This window comes from Leptodactylus fuscus, chromosome 11 (assembly GCF_031893055.1).
Source record: "Leptodactylus fuscus isolate aLepFus1 chromosome 11, aLepFus1.hap2, whole genome shotgun sequence".
In the NCBI taxonomy this organism is placed as follows: Eukaryota; Metazoa; Chordata; class Amphibia; order Anura; family Leptodactylidae; genus Leptodactylus; species Leptodactylus fuscus.
In genome coordinates, this window is record NC_134275.1 from 62,618,178 (window position 1) to 62,638,998 (window position 20,821).

General features: G+C 41.0%; 1 protein-coding gene across 2 annotated transcripts in view; it reads left to right on the forward strand.

The window, feature by feature from the left end:
• LOC142185243 (5-hydroxytryptamine receptor 2A-like) overlaps window positions 1-20,821 on the forward strand; it is a 394,677-nt gene that overhangs the window by 363,596 nt on the left and 10,260 nt on the right. The gene's annotated exons all lie outside the window — the stretch shown is intronic.

Consider the following 20,821-nt stretch of genomic DNA (forward strand, 5'->3'; position numbering starts at 1 on the left):
GTATCCGCAACCTGTGTGCCCATGCAGACCGTGCACAGAGACAGCCCACGATATACATCAAGTGCCTAGAAACGGCGTATGGAATTGTAAGAAACACAAATATGGAGCAGCAGCAGGAAGAAAGAGATTAGATGCAAGTACAGGCAAAACAATATACAGGAAGGAGTCGAGATTTGATAATAAATATATTACATTTTTATTAACATCTTAAATGCTGCAGAGATCATAAATGTGTTTGAAAGTTTAGTTACTCTTTAAAGAGTTAAATGGCTAGGATTGCAAGTGTCTTGGATTCATTGTATATAGATTTATATAGCTATGATTGAACTCAATGGGAGATGAGCAGATCTGCATGCACTGAAGTTTTATAGATAGATAGATAGATAGATAGATAGATAGATAGATAGATAGATAGATAGGAGATAGATAGATAGGTGTTATAATCAGCAGGTTAACTGAAAAAATAAAAAATAAACAATAACCTGAGGAGCTCAACTGGTCTCTGAACTGCAGAGCTACCCTGGTGTGAGCTGGACAGGACAGTTGGCGTCACTGCCGGGCTACACCACCATCTGGGTATTTCTCTGTTAACTCCACAGAGACTGCCTCTGTAGTACAGAGCGGCCGCTGGAGGAATAGAGTCTAGCTAACATGCCTGTGCTAGCCCTCAGTTCCTACAGTGAGCAGCACCTAACAGCAGCTACCTGCTAATACCTTATTAGCCAAATTCATGTGTAGTGAAAGGGATAAGGATAAATTGGGGAAGGGAGACCCACTTCCACAAACATATCAGACACCACAAAACAGACCAGCTTCAGAGTAAAACAAACAGCACACAATTGTAACTAACACTCACAAGTTGTGGGACCAGTGCTGCACCACATCAACACAATTTAGAAATGAGGCTAAGGCAGCGGGCTGACAAACCTGCCTCCTTAAATGGAGGAAGGGCGGTCCCAATCCGCCAGCCCAGCTGCCTAAGCCAGGCGCTCATTGGCTGACACCAAAGACCGACCACGCCCACCGGCTGTAAAGGAATTAACCCTTGCCAAGCAGGGCTGCCAGCAACAGGGAAAGGGTGACAGCCGGCAAGATGCTACAACAGAGATACGGGCTGTGATCTGACCCCTTGGCCGCAGCTGCCGCACTGTCCTAACAATAGGGTACCTATAGTCCCACTGTACCAATGGTTATCTACACGATTTCATACTTTTGCCAACCCGTCATGGACACTGAGACATAACTGGGAGCCCTTGGTCTCTAATGCAAAGTCTGTTATCGCCCCAAACTCCCGCGCACCATTTACGTACCGGTCTTAGGACTTATTTAGCAGATTGACTTTTGATCCCTTTGTATCCCAGGATGTAGATACAACTGCTACCCACCCTATAAACAATATCTCACATATTTCTTACATATGACTGTATGTTGTCTAATATCCACACTTTTGTATTCTTGCTTGTCTCTAGTAAAGTGATTTTTGCACCGACAAAGTATTTTAATGACTTTTTTGCCGTTTGCTTTTAGACAAAGCCTTGAAATTGTTGCATTTGAGTGGGCTGTGGAGCATATTATACGGTGTAATACACATTTCCATGTAACTCACAAGGAGCTTTCTCATTGAAATAATCCAACTTCTGCTGTTTTATTTCCCAAAGAAGACAAGACACTTTCAATGAGCGATGTGCAAATTTTCCATTCCAATATTTTGTCTTTTTGTAAAGAAACCAATATAACGGAGATAAGTGTCTAAGATGTATTTCATGCCCTAATCCGCCCGTCTGTGTGGCGATAATTTGCGCGGCCATGTGATTTATTTCCTACTTTCAATACGTGGGCAGTGACCCTCAGGAAAAAAGCATTAGAAGAAGATGAATCAGAAATCAAACATACTGCGGCTTTTCATCAGCCGCTCTCGTAGATGTGGCACATTATGAACCAGGGTTGGTTTCCACACAGGCTCTTACATTTACGAAAATGGTTTGATTTATTTGACACTTGGAAATCTCGGAAGGTTATCAAGCCGTGCGCAATTCAGGTCCGAATGGTAAATTTTCAGCTCGTAATCAAATAATCAAATTGTTTACAACTGTTTTCATCCGCTACATTTGTCAAAGTTAAGTTGTGGAGGTCAAGACACATCCGTAGTCGGAGCTTCTGTTTGTCTCCCCCTGCATATATTAAATTGGACCCTTCATCGCCATGTACAATGATGCGGGACTCATTAAAATATCTAAACAAAAATAAAAGACTTTGTTCTTTGGAAAATGCTATAAACAAAAACTAAAAATACAAAGGAAAATATCGTCTCTGTTCTCGAAGCAAATTGTCCTTTTTTTTGCTAATGTAAGATTTGCGGCTGAATATTTTCTTCATTTGCATTCCAATGTCCTTGTTACGCGTTTCGAAATAACAGCAGGAAATGGAACTAAGTAAAGTGAGGAAAGCAAAAATGCGATATTTGACTGGGATTAAAACTCACAGCTGGGAAGGCCATTTTGTCCCATCACTCCCGACCATAAAGCGTGGCCCTATATGCTAATTTAGATTTTTGAAAGATGCTGAAGGCAAGAAGTTGCCCAGTAATAAATGACATACAGTAGCTGAAATTGGATGTCCACTTTTTAGCACAATGTCATTATAAGGTCCAATGGTCTCTGCTTATTAAGTTTATTAATATGTCTTTATACCAGTTGGAGCTCAGTTTTTGTAATTCAGAGCTACAAATCTCTTGCGTATAGTTATATGGTAGGATGATGGCTGCCTAAAGGCTATAGGACCTTACTGTGCTAAAGGAACTGTCCAAGAGATCGGTGGAGGTCCCGTCACTGAAACTCTCACTACTCAGAAATAGAGAGGCCCATTCAGATGCACAAAAGACCTTTTTCTTAATAGTATTGGAGGTCTCATTGATCAGATAACTACTCCTAGTACTACTATGGATACGTATTAGGTATTGATTCTAGGGCAATATCTTTAAAGGGGTAATCCAGCTTTTTAAAATTGATGTCCCATCCATAATCAATAAAGTTCTAGAGTGCTAAGCAATAAGTTTCTACACAGTCCAATCAAATTAATGTGACCACCAGTCACAATCCAGAATAACAACCTTTCAATGAGTGGACCACTGCGAGACATGCAGGAAGAGAGGGGATGTTGTGATGATGTTATTGGGATGTTGATGTCATGACCTGGTTGTTTGTGTATTTTGTTTTGGTTAGAATTTGATCCGGGATCCTATTTTCTGCTGGTAGTTGCTTTGCCACTGGACCATCTGGTTTGGTATTGGGGTCAGTCCTCTTAGCATACTTGAGGTTCCAGGAATCGAACCTCAGGTGTTTAATATTGCCATCATCCTATGGGAGGATTCTGGGGCCTTTTTAAGGAAGAGGGCTGGCCCCACATGTTGCCGGTTTTCGTGGTTTACACCTTAGGATTCTTGGCTCTAGGAGGAGGATTGTTGTTGGTGAAAGTTCCAACTGATTAGGAAGTGGTGTGAGAGTTGCCTGTTGTGTGTATCTGGTTTGTTCCCTCACACTTCATCTCTACCCTATCCTTCTGCTCTGTTTGCCTGGCACTTTCTTGTGGTTTGAGAGGTTTTGGTTTCCAGTGTTTTCCCCAGTCCTGTGTTTACCCTTTCCTCACCTCTCCACTGTCCCTCTCCTCATTTTCTTGTTTTGTTTTGTGTTGTGCTGCGTGTCCGTTGTCCAGCACCTCCCAGCCCGTTTGTCTGTCTGCAGCTGCACCTGGATTTCTGTAGGGGTCACCACTTTAGAAACCCCAGTCCCTAGCTCTCCTATAGCTCTTGCCCTATCTGTCTGCTAGGTCATCGTGCTAGAGAGCCAGGAGTTGTCGGGGCCAAGACCAGCTTGGGGACAGCTGACCATCACCCGTAGGCAGGGCCTAGCTAGCCACCGTAGTGCCAGGGATAGTCTCCCTCCACAGTTTCCTTAGCGGTGCAACCTGCAATCCGGAATCTGGGTCTGGACTCAGACATGAACGTAACAGTTGAGCCATGCCGACTCCAGTGCCGTGGCCAGCTGCACTAGGTTACGCAGTTGAGCATCCATGGCGCAAACAACTCGATCGAGTCTGTCCCACACATTCTGGATTGGGTTCAAGTCCAGGGAATTTGCTGGCCAATGGAGTATGATAAACTCATCCTGGTGCTCCTTAAACCACACATGTACACTGCAAGCTTTATGACACATCGCATCATCCTGCTGGTAGATGCCATCTTCCTGAGGAAAAACATTTTGCATGTAGGGGTGAACATGGTCTGCAAGGATAGATGCATACGTGTGTTGATCCATCGTGCCTTCCACAATGATGAGTGCACCCAGATGGCTGATGAAACGTGCCTTCCGCAATTGGTTATTTAACGTTGACATCAAAAGTAGGCGGCGGTCATATTAATATGACTGGACTGTGTAGAATACTGAGCAATAAGGTTCAAGAGTGTTGTGGAAGGTTCTAAGGTTCTAGACTTGCTGTAGGTGTGCTTGTATTCTGATATGTGCTGAGACACCAGCTTGTTTCTGACTATGTACCTGTCTGCTGCTCCCAGCCTGCTTGTTTTCATTGTCTTGTACTTAACCTATGGACCTCGCCTCCTGCACTGACCATATGGTCACCCCAGCGCCGCACCTCCCATGAGGCGACCTGAAGTGACCACTTCAGGCAGCGCTATGCCAGGGCCCCGGGGAGGGCGGCATTTTTGCTTACCTAAGCCAGTCCAGAGACTGGTTGTAAGAGATCGCTGAAGAGTGGGACCCCAATATATGCCCCACATTCACAGTCAGAAATACTTGGAGTAGATAATGTTTTATTACCTGGTTATTATGAGAAACTAATTTTACAAATTCAGACATGTTCAGTTATAGGATATTACTCATTTAGAAGAAAATAATTCCAGGCATTCCGTTTCCTCTAATGTCTGACATCTAATTAGTCCTAGAGATTGACACCCACACAATCCTCCCCACATCCCTGAAAAACCATCTGAGAAATAAAGCTGAATTATAAAGTCAGACTGTTATATGATTAAAAGGGATGGAGCCTCCACGTCCCACCTCATAACTCATTTCCCATCTATTGACCCCTATTAGTTTTCAGTTTCCATGTTTATCTTCTAATATTGCAATTAATTACTATGTGTATTGTTTATAAATACCACTAATTGCCTATTAGAAAGAGGGATACTGTTATATTCTGTACTGTATGGCAGTCTGCTGACGGTTCTATGGGGCTCTTGTTGACAGGGTAAGATTGGTGAGAACTGACTTTAGAACCACTTCATCATACTATCTGCTTCTTATGTGTTGATATGCTTAGACTGCTACCACACAATGTGACAGTTGATTATCGCTTGTTGAAGGAATTTTCCACTAAACATAATTCAAACATTCAAATTTGCAGCCATTTGCAGAACTAAGATAACCCCTGCCGTGATATTGTTTGAAATTTGTTACAAGACAAAGTTGGAATCCTTAACCAAACTGGAGATCACTTAAGTGTGAACAAGTCTTTATAGGCACATGAAAAGGCAATTATTTAGCCCATAGACCTGAATTTTTGAAAGTCTTTGGGGAAGCTCTGCGATACCAATATTCACCACTACAGTTTGTATGGAGAGTGAGCAGATTGTCTTTTCTGCGCTGCTGTAGTACCGCTTACCAACAGAGTTCTAATGTGTTGGACCCCCACAGTTATAATATTGATTGACTATTCTAAGGATAGGCCATCAATCTTAGAGCCCAGATAACCCCTGCCGTGATATTGTTTTAAATTTCTTACAAGACAAAGTTGAAATCCTTAACCACACTAGAGATCACTTAAGTGTGGACAAGTCCTTATAGGCACATCAAAAGACAATTATTTAGCCCATAGACCTGACTTTTTAAAAGTTTCCTGTGCTTGCTTAATGTTTGCACTACTGGGTACCTTGTCCACTTTACTCTGACACATGGAGACCCATGAGACCCTTATCTTTCCTTTGTGCATGACAATAGATGATCAGTTTTTCAAGACGACAATATTTCACAATATTCTGCTATATGTGTCTATGTGTCTATTGTGAGTTGTTGTCTGCCTAAGGTTTTGCTTGGACGTTTCTATATTGTATTGAATCGGTTTCATCAGGAAAATTTCAATGATACATGAAAAATTGTCTTTTCATGGATTCTGTTTGATACAGATATGAGCCCTTAGGCTTTTATGTTTTGGTTTTTAATGTTTTATTAAAATATTTTTTAATTAGCAAGGTAATAAACTATAAAGCAAAGATCCGAAAGATAGAAGAATAATTAACATAAAGGAATAGCTTGTACAGTGTTCATGCAGTTGTATGTAAGTGACTGGTGTTTACTAGTAGATATGGATGGCTGGATTGTGTTATCAAACAACACATTTATTAGATATGGATATGTCATTCTTTACCTCGCCTCGACTCTAAACCAAACCTTATAGAAAAACCATTGACAGGCTGCAACTAAAACCATAACCACTAGGTAGCGCACATCATATTAGACATCTTGTGATAGAATACCACAAAATCATTTTGTTTTGAAAAGCTGCTCATCTTAGGTCATAGATATCTGGACATGCCAGTTAAAGGAAAGATCTAAATAATATGAAGTGTGGAAAAAGATATATCTATTTGTATATGGAAGGAGGACAGCCAACATGGAAATACTGTAGCTTTCACAATTTGTTTTTCAGCTGAAATTGTTCAGTTTATGTAATGCAATGAATAGAACTCTTCTCGGTGCGATGACCGCCATAAAGACAAGTTGAGCGGAGCAGGTGTTTATAGAGATTTTAACTTACTTTAAAGTTGAGAATTTGTCTAAGGAGACATTCATTTTGGTGACATGTCCTACTGAGGTGATTGGCGGCTTCAGTCCTATTATTGCCAGTTTCTGCACGTTCTACTTTAATGAATAACCTCCTGTGGAAAGAAGGAAATGTAGTGCGAGCCTCGGATTTAAAGCTGCAGTAGATCAATGCCTTTCACACACTGTAATAGCAAAGACACGAAATAAATATAGGCCATTTAGTTGTATACAAAAATGGGTGCTGGTAATTGAAAAAAATTGCAAAGTTCCAGCAGATTTCTTCACATGGATTGTATAAAAATTACCATAATCAAGTTTTTCGATGACTTTCATGATGGTCATCATTATGTCACAATGGCACTATGTCAACCATGTCAGTCAAGGGCTGTGGCAAAAAGGTGGTTAACTAGAAATTATAGAAGGAGACTGATCATTTAATGGTTGTGGTGGATCTAAGTGGCCTCATCCCAGCTGCTCATACCATCTGTTAGGACTGTGCAGTAGGTGCGGCCTTAATATTAACGTTGCAGCCTGTTCCACTCATTCTGTTTGGTCCAGTATGCATGGGGTTAATCCCCTTGCAGCAGCGTGGTTGGTCTGCTGACTGACACTTGGCTTGAAGCACCTGGGTTGGTTGATCAGTCCCGCTTTCCCTCCATTTAAGGAGGCTGTTTTAGACGCTCAGTGCTCTAGCCTTGAACACAAATACCACATGGTGCACGTCAGTGCAGTACTTTAGTTTGGCAGAGTACTGCCTTAGCTAGGTAGGGCTTCAGTTGAATTGTCCCTAGAATTGCCCTGGGAATTCCCACCTAGCTAGTCTTAATCTCCATTGGTTCATGTGCTGTGGCGGTGTGTTTTGGCCCAGCACTGTTATATGTCTGCCAGTTACTTTAGGCAGGCTGTTATCTGTGGTACTGCACAGCAGGGGGTTGTGGCATGGGTGCGACTCAGTAAGCTGCTGAGAGCATACGGTCATTATTGGTAGTTTTGTCTAGTGGTGAAGTAACCACTAAGATTTTTGTATTCATTTAGTGGCTGCTTGGTTCTGCAGTGGCAGCCTCTCTGAGAAGCACTTTAGTCAGTGGAGTAGCCCGGCAGTGAAGTCAACTGTCAGGCCTTGTTCACACCAGTGTGCCCTGCAGTTCTGAGTCCAGTGGGCTCCGCAGGATATATTTGTTGTTTAGTTTTTTTTTTAATATATCCTGATGACCGTAACATCATCTATCCAATGAGTGGTCTGGTGCTCTTTTGCATGCCCAGAAGTAGCATTGCCTGTTTACTCTACCTATATCATATACTCCCTTGAGTAATAAGGAATGTGTGGATTTAGAGATGAGCGAGTAGTGAAATATTCGAGATTTGATATTCGTTTTGAGTAGAGCCTCAATATTCGACTACTCGATCAAATATCGAATCCCATTATAGTCTATGGGACAAAATGCTTGTTTCAGGGGAAACCACTATTCGACTAAAGGAGAGTCACTAAGTCCACGAGTAGCAGGAGGAGAGTGTTTAGGAGGAGCGAAGTGCAGTTAAAACGCACGGACCCCATAGACTATGGGCCGGTTCACATTAGCCCTTGCCTCCCATCCGGAAGGAGTCCGCAGGAGGACCCCCCAAATGGAATATCAGCGCAAATGCAAGAGCTGGACAGTTAAGCACACAGACCCCATAGCATATAATGGGCTCTGTGTGCTCTCAGCGCACTGCCCGCACAAGAGATTCATGTGGGCAGTACACGGCAAGCACACGGAGCCCATTATATGCTATGGGGTCCATGTGCTTAACTGTCCAGCGCTTGCAGTTGCGCTGATATTCTGTTCGGGGGGTCCTCCTGTGGAATCCTTCCAGCAGTCTCCATTGTGGTCCAATCTTAGACTCCGCCTCATCATAGACGAGCCTCTGGCAGGCCAGCGTTGATTGGCTGAATGCTGTACGCTGTATAGCTTTCGGCCAATCAACACTGGTCAATGCAGTCCTATGAGAAAAAGTCAGCTCCCGCATAACCACAAGCTGCCAGCTCTCCCGACTAGCAAAGACGAGCCTGTTGCAGAACCAGCATTAAATGGCCGAATGCTATAGCATTCGGCCAATCAACGCTGGTTCTGAATCAAATCTTTACTGTGAATAGGAGTAGTATTCGATAGAGTACGAGTATTTTGAATACCGTAGCATTCGTTCGAATACCTACTCAATCGAATACTAGTCACTCATCTCTATATGGATTGCATCTTCTTACCAAGATGTGGCACACTCACCTGTAATCCAGTCACTCAGTGTTACGGTCAGCAGGGTTTATTAAAAAAATAAACAAATAAAACCCTACGGAGCCCTCTGGGCCATTACTGCAACCAACCTGGTGTGAATACAGACTAACAGTTCCTGTCACTGCCAGCTAAATTAAATGACCAGGTGCGCTCTGTTGCAACTCACAGAGCTCTGTGCAGTAAAAGCAGCCGCACAAATAAACAAGCTGGCTAGCCTGAACTCCAGGACTAGCCAGAGACCAAAGTAAACCCTGTGTGCAGTTCCACCCAACCACCCAGGCAACTACTGCCAAGCCCACTCCCAGTCACCCTGTCTGGGAATTACTGCTAGCTGACCCTACAGAGCTTTACCACAAACACATGCATACAGGGCAACATGCTGCCAGACAAACAGTGGCATTGCTATCTCTGGGGTCTTTTGCTAACTAGGGCAATGTTTACAGGCTGGAACCCAAACACACACACACAACACACATCAATTCAGGTTTTTGAATGAGATCATAGAGCGCCGGGCGTCCAGACCAGCCCCCTTATATAGGCAAGGGGCGGTCACCAGCAAATAGCCCAGCTGCCCAATCCGAGCGTCTATTGGTTGATACACATGTCGATCAACCAGTCGACCACGCCCGGCTGTTGCAAGGCAGGTTAACCCTTGCAACCCTGGATTTTGCAGAGGAACAGACAGCGACGCCCATATCATGGCCGCAGTCTCTGCATAATCCTAACACTCAGCCAATACATTGGTCTGGATGATTGGGCAGTAAAGAGATTGGGTCTGTAGACTAATTGGGAAAGGGGTAGGGTAGCCTGACTTTTACTTTCTATAGGAATCTACTCACTTCTCTTGCCTGTGCCAATTAATGTGCCAACCTAGTGTCAATTTTCCGATTTTCCTTCTACTCCAAATTTTATTTTCTGCTATACATCATGATTAGAGATGAGCGAGTAGTACTCAATCGAATACTACGGTATTCAAAATACTCGTACTCGATCGAGTACCACTCGCTGTTCGAATGTAAAAGTTCGATGCAGAACCAGCATTGATTGGCCGAATGCTACACAGTCGGCCAATCAACGTTGGTTCCTCTCCTACCTTTAGAAGTCTTCTCCGTGCAGCTTGTAGTGCGGACATGCGCAGTCGGCTCTGCCCAGGCCCGATGCCTGGCAGAGTGAATTCAGAGCCAGAAAACGCTGCGGGGACGCTGCACGGATAAGATTTCTCTGAGGATCCAGACCGACCCTCACTCGTGGACTTGGTAAGTGTAATTTGATCGAACGTTGCCTACCCCTGAAATGGGCATTTTTCCCCAATAGGTTATAATAGGGTTCGATATTCGATTCGAGTAGTCGAATATTGAGGGGCTATTTGAAACGAATATCGAACCTCGAACATTTTACTGTTCGCTCATCTCTAATCATGATCTGTCTTCTGGATCCTGGTCATTCTTAGTATTCACTTAACTGCTTTTCTGGAACCTCTAGTAATACAGCTGGATTTTGACTCTGCTGCGTCTCTGACCCTGGTATGGATTTCTCCCTGGCTGTGATGACTTCTCTATCGATTACCTTGTTACATACTATACAGTTGTGCTCTACGCTGTTTGCTCTTTCAGTGGACAACTACTCTGCAGGAGCAAAGTCCAGAGCCCTGTACGGGAGATGAAGGATGAAACTCTGTGGTTCTTTCAACTCTACAGAAGAGCTGACCGTCACATTTACCAGTTCCATAAATGCTTATTATATTTTCTTCCAAGTCACATACAGTCCTATGAAAAAGTTTGGGCACCCCTATTAATCTTAATCATTTTTAGTTCTAAATATTTTGGTGTTTGCAACAGCCATTTCAGTTTGATATATCTAATAACTGATGGACACAGTAATATTTCAGGATTGAAATGAGGTTTATTGTACTAACAGAAAATGCGCAATATGCATTAAACCAAAATTTGACCGGTGCAAAAGTATGGGCACCTCAACAGAAAAGTGACATTAATATTTGGTAGATCCTCCTTTTGCAAAGATAACAGCCTCTAGTCGCTTCCTGTAGCTTTTAATCAGTTCCTGGATCCTGGATGAAGGTATTTTGGACCATTCCTCTTTACAAAACAATTCAAGTTCAGTTAAGTTTGATGGTCGCCGAGCATGGACAGCCCGCTTCTAATCATCCCACAGATGTTCAATGATATTCAGGTCTGGGGACTGGGATGGCCATTCCAGAACATTGTAATTGTTCCTCTGCATGAATGCCTGAGTCGATTTGGAGCAGTGTTTTGGATCATTGTCTTGCTGAAATATCCATCCCCGGCTTAACTTCTACTTCGTCACTGATTCTTGAACATTATTCTCAAGAATCTGCTGATACTGAGTGGAATCCATGCGACCCTCAACTTTAACAAGATTCCCGTTGCCAGCATTGGCCACATAGCTCCAAAGCATGATGGAACCTCCACCAAATTTTACAGTGGGTAGCAAGTGTTTTTCTTGGAATGCTGTTTTTTTTGGACACCATGCATAACGCCTTTTTGTATGACCAAACAACTCAATCTTTGTTTCATCAGTCCACAGGACCTTCTTCCAAAATGAAGCTGGCTTGTCCAAATGCGCTTTTGCATACCTCAGGTGACTCTGTTTGTGGCATGCTTGCAGAAACGACTTCTTTCTCATCACTCTCCCATACAGCTTCTCCTTGTGCAAAGTGCGCTGTATTGTTGACCAATGCACAGTGACACCATCTGCAGCAAGACGATGCTGCAGCTCTTTGGAGGTGGTCTGTGGATTGTCCTTGACTGTTCTCACCATTCTACTTCTCTGCCTTTCTGATATTTTTCTTGGCCTGCCACTTCTGGGCTTAACAAGAACTGTCCCTGTGGTCTTCCATTTCCTTACTATGTTCCTCACAGTGGAAACTGACAGGTTAAATCTCTGAGACAACTTTTTGTATCCTTCCCCTGAACAACTATGTGGAACAATCTTTTGTTTTCAGATCATTTGAGAGTTGTTTTGAGCAGCCCATGATGCCGCTCTTCAGAGGAGATTCAAATAGGAGAACAACTTGCAATTGGCCACCTTAAATACCTTTTCTCATGATTGGATACACCTGGCTATGAAGTTCAAAGCTCAGTGAGGTTACAAAACCAATTTTGTGCTTCAGTAAGTCAGTAAAAAAAAGTAGTTAGGAGTATTCAAATCAATAAAATGATAAGGGTGCCCATACTTTTGCACCGGTCAAATTTTGGTTTAATGCATATTGCACATTTTCGGTTAGTACAATAAACCTCATTTCAATCCTGAAATATTACTGTGTCCATCAGTTATTAGATATCTCAAACTGAAATGGCTGTTGCAAACACCAAAATATTTAAAACTAAAAATGATTAAGATTAATAGGGGTGCCCAAACTTTTTCATAGGACTGTATATGTCATATTGACGGTATTATATATTTCGAACTACTGAGCACCAACATGCCTCCATATTGGTTTCTGAGAATGGGATACCAATGGCATCTGCTGGTTCCCGGCTTAATAAATGAAGTAATAGTTAAATAACTTGTTAAATAAAGTCTTGTAAATAAAGCCGCGCTTGGTTGGCATAGTTTACAAGCAGTGGTGAGAAATATATGTACGGTACAAGAAATAACCACTTTCCCGAGATAAACCTTGGTTTATAATTCTATGTCTATGGCTCAGTTGATAAAGTAATGTAATTGCTCTGTTTGTTGTAAAAGACATGCAGTGCTTTATGGCAGCAGGAGGTGGATAATTAGAGATATCAGCATGAAATTCATCAAAACTAGCAAAAGACTTGTTTTTTTACTGCCCAGTTCTTACCATATGGTTATAGCAGTAACGGTTCAATAACAGTAGCTGGAGCAGAACAGTTTACTGCTACAATCTAACCAATATGGCTTCTTGTCCAGGCTAGATATCTTCTGAATTTACCTCTAACATAACAATATTCGAGAAACATCTAAAAATGATTTTGGCCAATGGACAATAATGGAAAAAAATTGATGATATTGATGAGATTTTGACACTGAGATCTAAAGAGATCCATCTATCTATCTATCTATCTATCTATCTATCTATCTATCTAATCTAACACAACATCCAAATTCCAATGTCTGTCTCCGATCCTCTTACAATATAATCTAAAGAATAGGGAAGCACCCCAAAAAATTAATAATAACTAGCTCATGTGTTTTATTCCATGAGCAACATTTTGGCTCAAATGAACCATTTGCCAACCATAACTGGTTTTCATTATTTTTTTGGAGTGCTGCCTTATTCTTTGGATTCTACCTATCTAGGTAGTTATATGGCTGCTGTGTGGTCCTGAAACAGATGGGTCCTGTTTACACCAAGGAAAGTGGGCGAATTAGCGAATTATATATATATATATATATATATATATATATATATATATATATATATATATATATATATATATATAACTTTGGAACCATCCTGTAGCAAAGACTATTATAGTTTGGTAAGGACTGAAAAGCCCAATGACATACATGATCTGATTCTGGTTCTGTCACCCTGAACATTCTTATGATTTTGGTGTTTTTTTTTTATCCAAATCCTTTCAGCCATTCCAAAGGTATAAGCCCTTTTAGTGTTGATGCAAATGCCAAGTGGGAGGTAACACTTTGGTTTGGTTGAGTGTGCTGTATGTCATGCAGCGTTACTCTCCACTTGGTTAGAAGACCCTAATCAATACCAAAAGGCCTTATATCTTTGGAATGTCTGAACAAATTTGGATAAACAAAACACCAAAATTCTACAGGTAAAAACACCAGATCTGATGATGTACGTCATTGAGCATTTCAGATATGGTAAATGGTCTCCTTTAAGGCCAAAAAAAATCTTGATGCCTAGCAGTGGTGTAACTACCAGGGTGGCAGTGGTAGCGGCTGCCACAAGGTCCGAGACATTAAGGGACCCGGCGACAGCCGTTACCGCTGTTTGTTTGTTTTTTAATAGGCAGTTTCTGGCTGGAGGAACTCCATCTGCTAATGGGCCCCATTTACTTATCTCTCCGGGCAGGTTTCAGTGGGGAGTGCAGCGGAGCCAGGGATAGGTAAGTAACAGTGTTTTTGATGTTTGTATCTTCCCTTGGTCTACGATTATTATACTCTGGGATCTGACCCCAGAGTGTAATAATTGTTCACAAGTGTCCACAATGGGGCATAATACTGTGTGCAGGGGCCACTGGTTGTACTGGGGCCATTATGGGACATAATACTGTCTTCAGGGGCCACTATGGGGCATAATTGTGCAGGGGGGGTTGGTCAGGGTCTTTGGCATCAGTCGGTTGGAGGAGCCCCATGTCAAAAGTTCTCCACGGTGGGGCAACACAGTGGCTCAGTGGTTAGCACCACAACCTTTCAGCATTGGAGTCCTGGGTTCGTATCCCACCAGGAAAAACATCTGCAAGGAGTTTGTATGTTCTCCCCATGTTTGTGTGGATTTCCTCCCATTCTACAAAGACATATTGATAGGGGAAAAAAATGTACATTGTGATCCCTACATGGGGCTCACAATCTACGTGACCCCGCCATTCCTAGTTACGTCACTGATGCCTAGGGAGTTAAAAAAACAGTTGATAGTCTAGGCACTAGAAAAATCAAGAACCTTTCATGGTATGAGGTTGCAGATCCCACACAACAGAGATATGAAAGACTCTCTGAGACAAACTTAATTTCATCTAGTGTATAAACAAGAAATAAGATTATTGTTTCTAGCCAGTGACTTGACTACAGAATAAGCGATATTGAGGCTTGGAAGCATGGAAGGTAAAGGAGAAAATAGCTTGACAAATCTCAAATTGATAGAAAACACTGTTGTGTGCACGGCTCCTCACTGATTGAAAAGCTTGAAATGTCCGACATACATAAAGAAATAACATTTATTTAACGAATGAGTAAACCAAGGACTTGAGTTTACTGACCTTATGAATTTTTGCCGATGACTAGAGGCCACCACAGGGCAGATTCCTGTAAAATATCACATTTTCCATGCAGTCTTCTACAATAGATGATGGTTTTCTTGATAAGTGTGCCAAGTAACTCTTGCAGGTAAGAAACAAACTCCATAGCTTTACAGTCACATCTTTACCTTACCCTACTATAGCAGAATAGCCTATGTGTATAAAGAACTTATTGTCTGATCTTCTTCACGTCTTCATTTTTCAAAAACAAATTTTGGGTAATTTATCAAAGTCTTTATGCTTTAATTCCATTAGGATGTACCAAAAATGCAAGAATCAATCTCATAATTGAAGTAAGGTAGAAAGTTAAATATAGATTGATCACGGTCAGGCAGTCTTTCTAACCCTTCGGAAAGAAACCACAAATGCCATCATTTACAATATAATAAATGTCAGAATCCATACTAAAGGAAATTACATATTTTCAGAGCAAAATGTTTGCCTTTCTATTAGTTGTGAGGTTATGTCTTCAAGTTGCTCTTAAAGGGTCTTGTTTCTTTAGGTACGTACCATGCCTACCTTCGATATTAGATTGATTCAAGTGTAACTCTCTGCCGATCGGCGGGTTGAAGGTGCTACAATGCTCCAATAAGTGCCATGTTCCTTTCATGGTTTATCTGGCATAGAAGTAAAATGTAATACTAAGTATTTTTTAGTTGTGTCTGTGCCTAATAAAGCAGATTACTACAGATTCTACTCAACTGAACAGAAATAATACTAATAATGTCGACCCGAGTTTGGTGAACAACAAAAGGTTGTTGAGATTGAACCCCACCTGATAGGCTGTCCATTTTCAAGAAAAAAATTAACTTCTTCCACTAAGCAATGTTTTATTTATATATAGATAGATATATAGATAGATAGGTGTGTTCTTGTCCACACAGTGGTTGGTGCTACTGTACACAACATTAATGAACCCCTGTAATTTATAGTATGTGAAATGTAGCATCGCTTCCCTTGTTGAAGAGTTTCTCCACATGTATTTTCACTGACACTACTAAATTTGCCCCAAAAACAGAGGTAAGACCTATTCTGCAGTCATACTGATTTACTATTGTGCAAGGAAACCAATCTTTAGTCTTCTGGAGTTTCTGTGTGTGGTATTCTTTTTGCATCAAATATTGATCAAGGCATAAGGATATTTCTACAGAGGTTCTGTGATGTTGGATACTTCCAGCATATAGAATGTTTGGGGTCAGCACTGATGATATCTTAAACAGTGAGAAGAACTACACACCATTTCTCAATTCCATTCCCATTGATATTGTAGTAACGTATGTTTTTTAGATATAGGTAGGTTCCTAAGAGCCCTAAGAGTTTTCTACACTATGTTTTATAGATAGGATACTAGGAGTCCTGATAGTGTTCTACACTATGTTTTATAGATAGGTTGCTAGGAGCCCAGACAGTGTCATACACTATGTTTTATAGATAGGTTCCTAGGAGCTCTGACAGTGTTCTACACTATGTTTTATAGATAGGTTCCTAGGAGCCCTGACAGTGTTCTACACTATGTTTTATAGATAGGTTCCTAGGAGCTCTGACAGTGTTCTACACTATGTTTTATAGATAGGTTCCTAGGAGCTCTGACAGTGTTCTACACTATGTTTTATAGATAGGTTCCTAGGAGCCCTGACAGTGTTCTACACTATGTTTTATAGATAGGTTCCTAGGAGCCCTGACAGTATTCTACACTATGTTTAATAGATAGGCTCCTAGTAGCTCTGACAGTGTTCTACACTATGTTTTATAGATAGGTTCCTAGGAGCCCTGACAGTGTTCTACACTATGTTTTATAGATAGTCTCCTAGGAGCCCTGACAGTATTATACACTATGTTTTATAGATAGGTTCCTAGGATCCCTGACAGTGTCATACACTATGTTTTATAGATAGTCTCCTAGGAGCCCTGACAGTGTTCTACACTATGTTTTATAGATAGTCTCCTAGGAGCCCTGACAGTATTATACACTATGTTTTATAGATAGGTTCCTAGGAGCCCTGACAGTATTCTACACTATGTTTTATAGATAGGTTCCTAGGAGCTCTGACAGTGTTCTACACTATGTTTTATAGATAGGTTCCTAGGAGCCCTGACAGTGTTCTACACTATGTTTTATAGATAGTCTCCTAGGAGCCCTGACAGTGTTCTACACTATGTTTTATAGATAGTCTCCTAGGAGCCCTGACAGTATTATACACTATGTTTTATAGATAGGTCCCTAGGATCCCTGACAGTGTTCTACACTGTTTTATAGATAGTCTCCTAGGAGCCCTGACAGTGTTCTACACTATGTTTTATAGATAGGTTCCTAGGAGCCCTGACAGTGTTATACACTATGTTTTATAGATAGGTTCCTAGGAGCCCTGACAGTGTTCTACACTATGTTTTATAGATAGGTTCCTAGGAGCCCTAGCAGTGTTATACACTATGTTTTATAGATAGGTTCCTAGGAGCCCTGACAGTGTTCTACACTATGTTTTATAGGTAGCTTCCTAGGAGCCGTGACAGTGTCATACACTATATTTTAAGCCAATTTAAGTTGTGAATCATATTATACTTTTTCAACCCAGAATTAATCTTTGACCATTTAACTGAACTTAAATGGATCTACCCAAATAAACCATATACAAACACAGTAGCCCAGATTTCCACGGCTTAAATAAGCCATCCTGCACCAAACCATAAATGTGCCAAAGTAATGTCAAAAAGTTGTGGCTCCAAGTCGGTTAACTACAGTAGATTTAGCATCCAGCATCGGTCACTGTCTGGCGTATTTACAGACTGCCTATCTAAGTTAGCACTGTTTTACTATTGGTAAGTCTGGGCCAGTGAAATGTAAATTGACTATTTATGACATTCCTATCCAATTTTTGTGTTGACAAAACAGTTCCAGAATTCCATATTTTAATGGACACTTTTCTGCCTTCAAGATCTGGCCAAGATATTTTTTCTATATAATTATGTTTTCTCATTCATTTACCCTTCATTTAACTAAAGTGCATCAAAATGTCTGACTTGGCACGGTTGACTAGAATTATAATCTGAGCTACAGGATTTACAATTTGGCTCATTAATAGCATACAACAGCTTGGGAGCGCTCTCTGAATGTAACCCTGAATGAAACCTCTGCAGCACATGAGATGCCAGTATGGTGTTATAGTATGTCACTGGCCTGGCCTCCGAGAAGGGGATTTACTGATTAAACCGTGTACTCCTATTGAAAATCTTTTAATCTCTATTTTAGGAAACAGTAATGCTAAACCGGAGCTTTTTCATTAATTATGGGCTCCATTTTCTGCATATAGCAATAAATTCCTGGCTATTCTAAAACAATCGGACATATTGTACATTTTGCTTTGAAGATAAAACTATATGGATGTGTCATATTGAAAGTTATTATTATGGCTCAAAAATCAATAACTAAGGAGAAACAGAAGAAAATTAAACCTAGAAATGAATGATAACAGGAAACAGGAGATACATAAACCTTGAGGGTCCATTCACACGGAGGAAAATGGTGAGGAATTTCAGTGCTGAAAAAAAGCCTCCCATTGACTTCAGTGAGTTCCTTTATCTGCTAGCATTGAAGTCAATGGGAGGCTTTCTTTTCCGCGCTGAAGTTTCACACAAAATTCCTCACCATTTTCCTCCATGTGAATGGACCGTCAGGATTCACCGTTTTTTTTTTTTTTTTTTTTTGGATACAAAGGTCGAAATCATAAAGAAAGGATCCTCCAGCCTTTGGAGGAGGAGTCTTGGAAGTGATGATCCGGCCCCCGCAGAGCGCTGATCACAACATCATCCAGTCTGTCTGGGATGACATGAACATTCAGAAGGATTGGAGCAAGCCTATATCCATAGAAGATCTGTGCTTAGTTCTCCAAGATGGCGGGAACAACCTCCCTGCCAAGTTCCTTCAAAACTGTCCACAAGTGTACCTAGAAGAATCAATAGAAGACAAAGGGTGATGGTCACACTAAATCTTGAAAATATTAAAATTAATTTATTAAAATTTTCAATATAGTTGTATAGAAATACTCCAGAGAACAGAGGGGTTATTCTCCCTAATCCTTAATGTTCTCTGTGGGCTGAGAGCTGAAAAGTGAGGCTAAGCCAAGGGTAAGACTTAGTTGAGGAGGCGGCTTATTGTTCTTGGTCCCCTATTTTAGACAAAAGAGAAAGGGGAGAAGATCATTCTGCAGCCAGTTGATTTTTGAGACAGAACAAAGTTACAAAAAACAGAAGAGAGAAACAGAGTATCTAATGTCATAGGACACATAGGGAGGAACTGTTTTACGGTTTGTATTTGTATATTGGGCAACATAGTTAATTTATATACTGTATGTTCTGTTCCTTTAGATGTTTGAAGTTTATAGGGAAAAATTATACCACTGAAATGAAGTTTTATGAGGTATACAGGTTCTGTATGGTGTCCTGAAGCACATGTGTCCATTTGTAGATCCTACAAAATTGTAAGTTGCTGAAGATGGCATTCTAACTGGTCTCATAAATGCTCGAGTGGGGAGAAATATGGGAGCCGTGCAGGTCAAGGAAGTGTTGCAATGTAGGGTGTTAGAGTTAAGTCCTCCATCTTTGTATTTTGGCAGCCATCTTGTACTCTTTCACATAAGTATGTATTTTTCTGCTTAAGTCAAAGAGGCCCTTTGTTAGACTTTAAGGAATGTGATAATGAACGTTAATGCAGAGGTTGCTAATCCTTATCTCTCAAGGGCCTCATTTTGAGAAGATGCAGTTGACTTTGTATATCTCTTATCTGATGATATGGACACATAACCAACAAAAGTATTAATCTTATGGTATCTGGGCACTCTGTCATATTTTATGGTATATGAAGGTCACTTAGAGTGTGTATAGACACAGAGTCTACGGAACGTGTCATCTTATCTCTTTTGCCATGATATATACATATAGACATAGTCTGGGATGTTAGCTCACACATAAGTATTTTGAATCCTTCTTTGTTTCATGGGAAAGTCCATCCCAGTGTGGAAAGTTATAATGAGATGCAGATCATATCAGGCCTCAGCCAATAGCTATGTGCCAGGCTTGTCTTATATCTCTATAACCAATCATGTTATATACTGATTAGAATAGCCAAGCCAGCTCTTTGTCTGTAATGTATTTAAACTACCTTTTTCTTATAATAAAATCAGAACTCTTTTGATACACTACCATCTTGTGTCTTTAATCAGTTCTCCAGGCTTAAAGAAAATGGCTGCAGTCCATCTAGGCCTGTTAATTAATTATCTAATTAGGAACTCTGCAACACACTCTTATGAGGACACTTTAATGTCCCCAACAAGGGGAAAACTTACTATGTGAGGGTGAACATTATTCTTCTGAAAAATGCCAGTTGGAAACCTGCCATAAGAAGCAACATTACTGTATGTGATGACTCCCATCATCATCCCATCATCAGTTTGGGTCAGTAAATCGCTCCATAGCAAAGGCAGAGGATAGAAGTGCTCACCATGAGGTCCTCATACATAAGCCTAACCACTGATAGATCCCAAATAGAACCTGGCTATGTTGCTAAAGATGAATTTCCTTCTGCTACATGCTTTATACTATCAGAGACTGGGGTTTACAATGGAGGTGCCATCTGTGTCTGGATAGTGAACAAGGAAACTGGGGGCAGCTTGTTCTTGCTGAGTGATCAATTGATCCTCACTATTGGTGGTATGTCTGGCCATCCAGA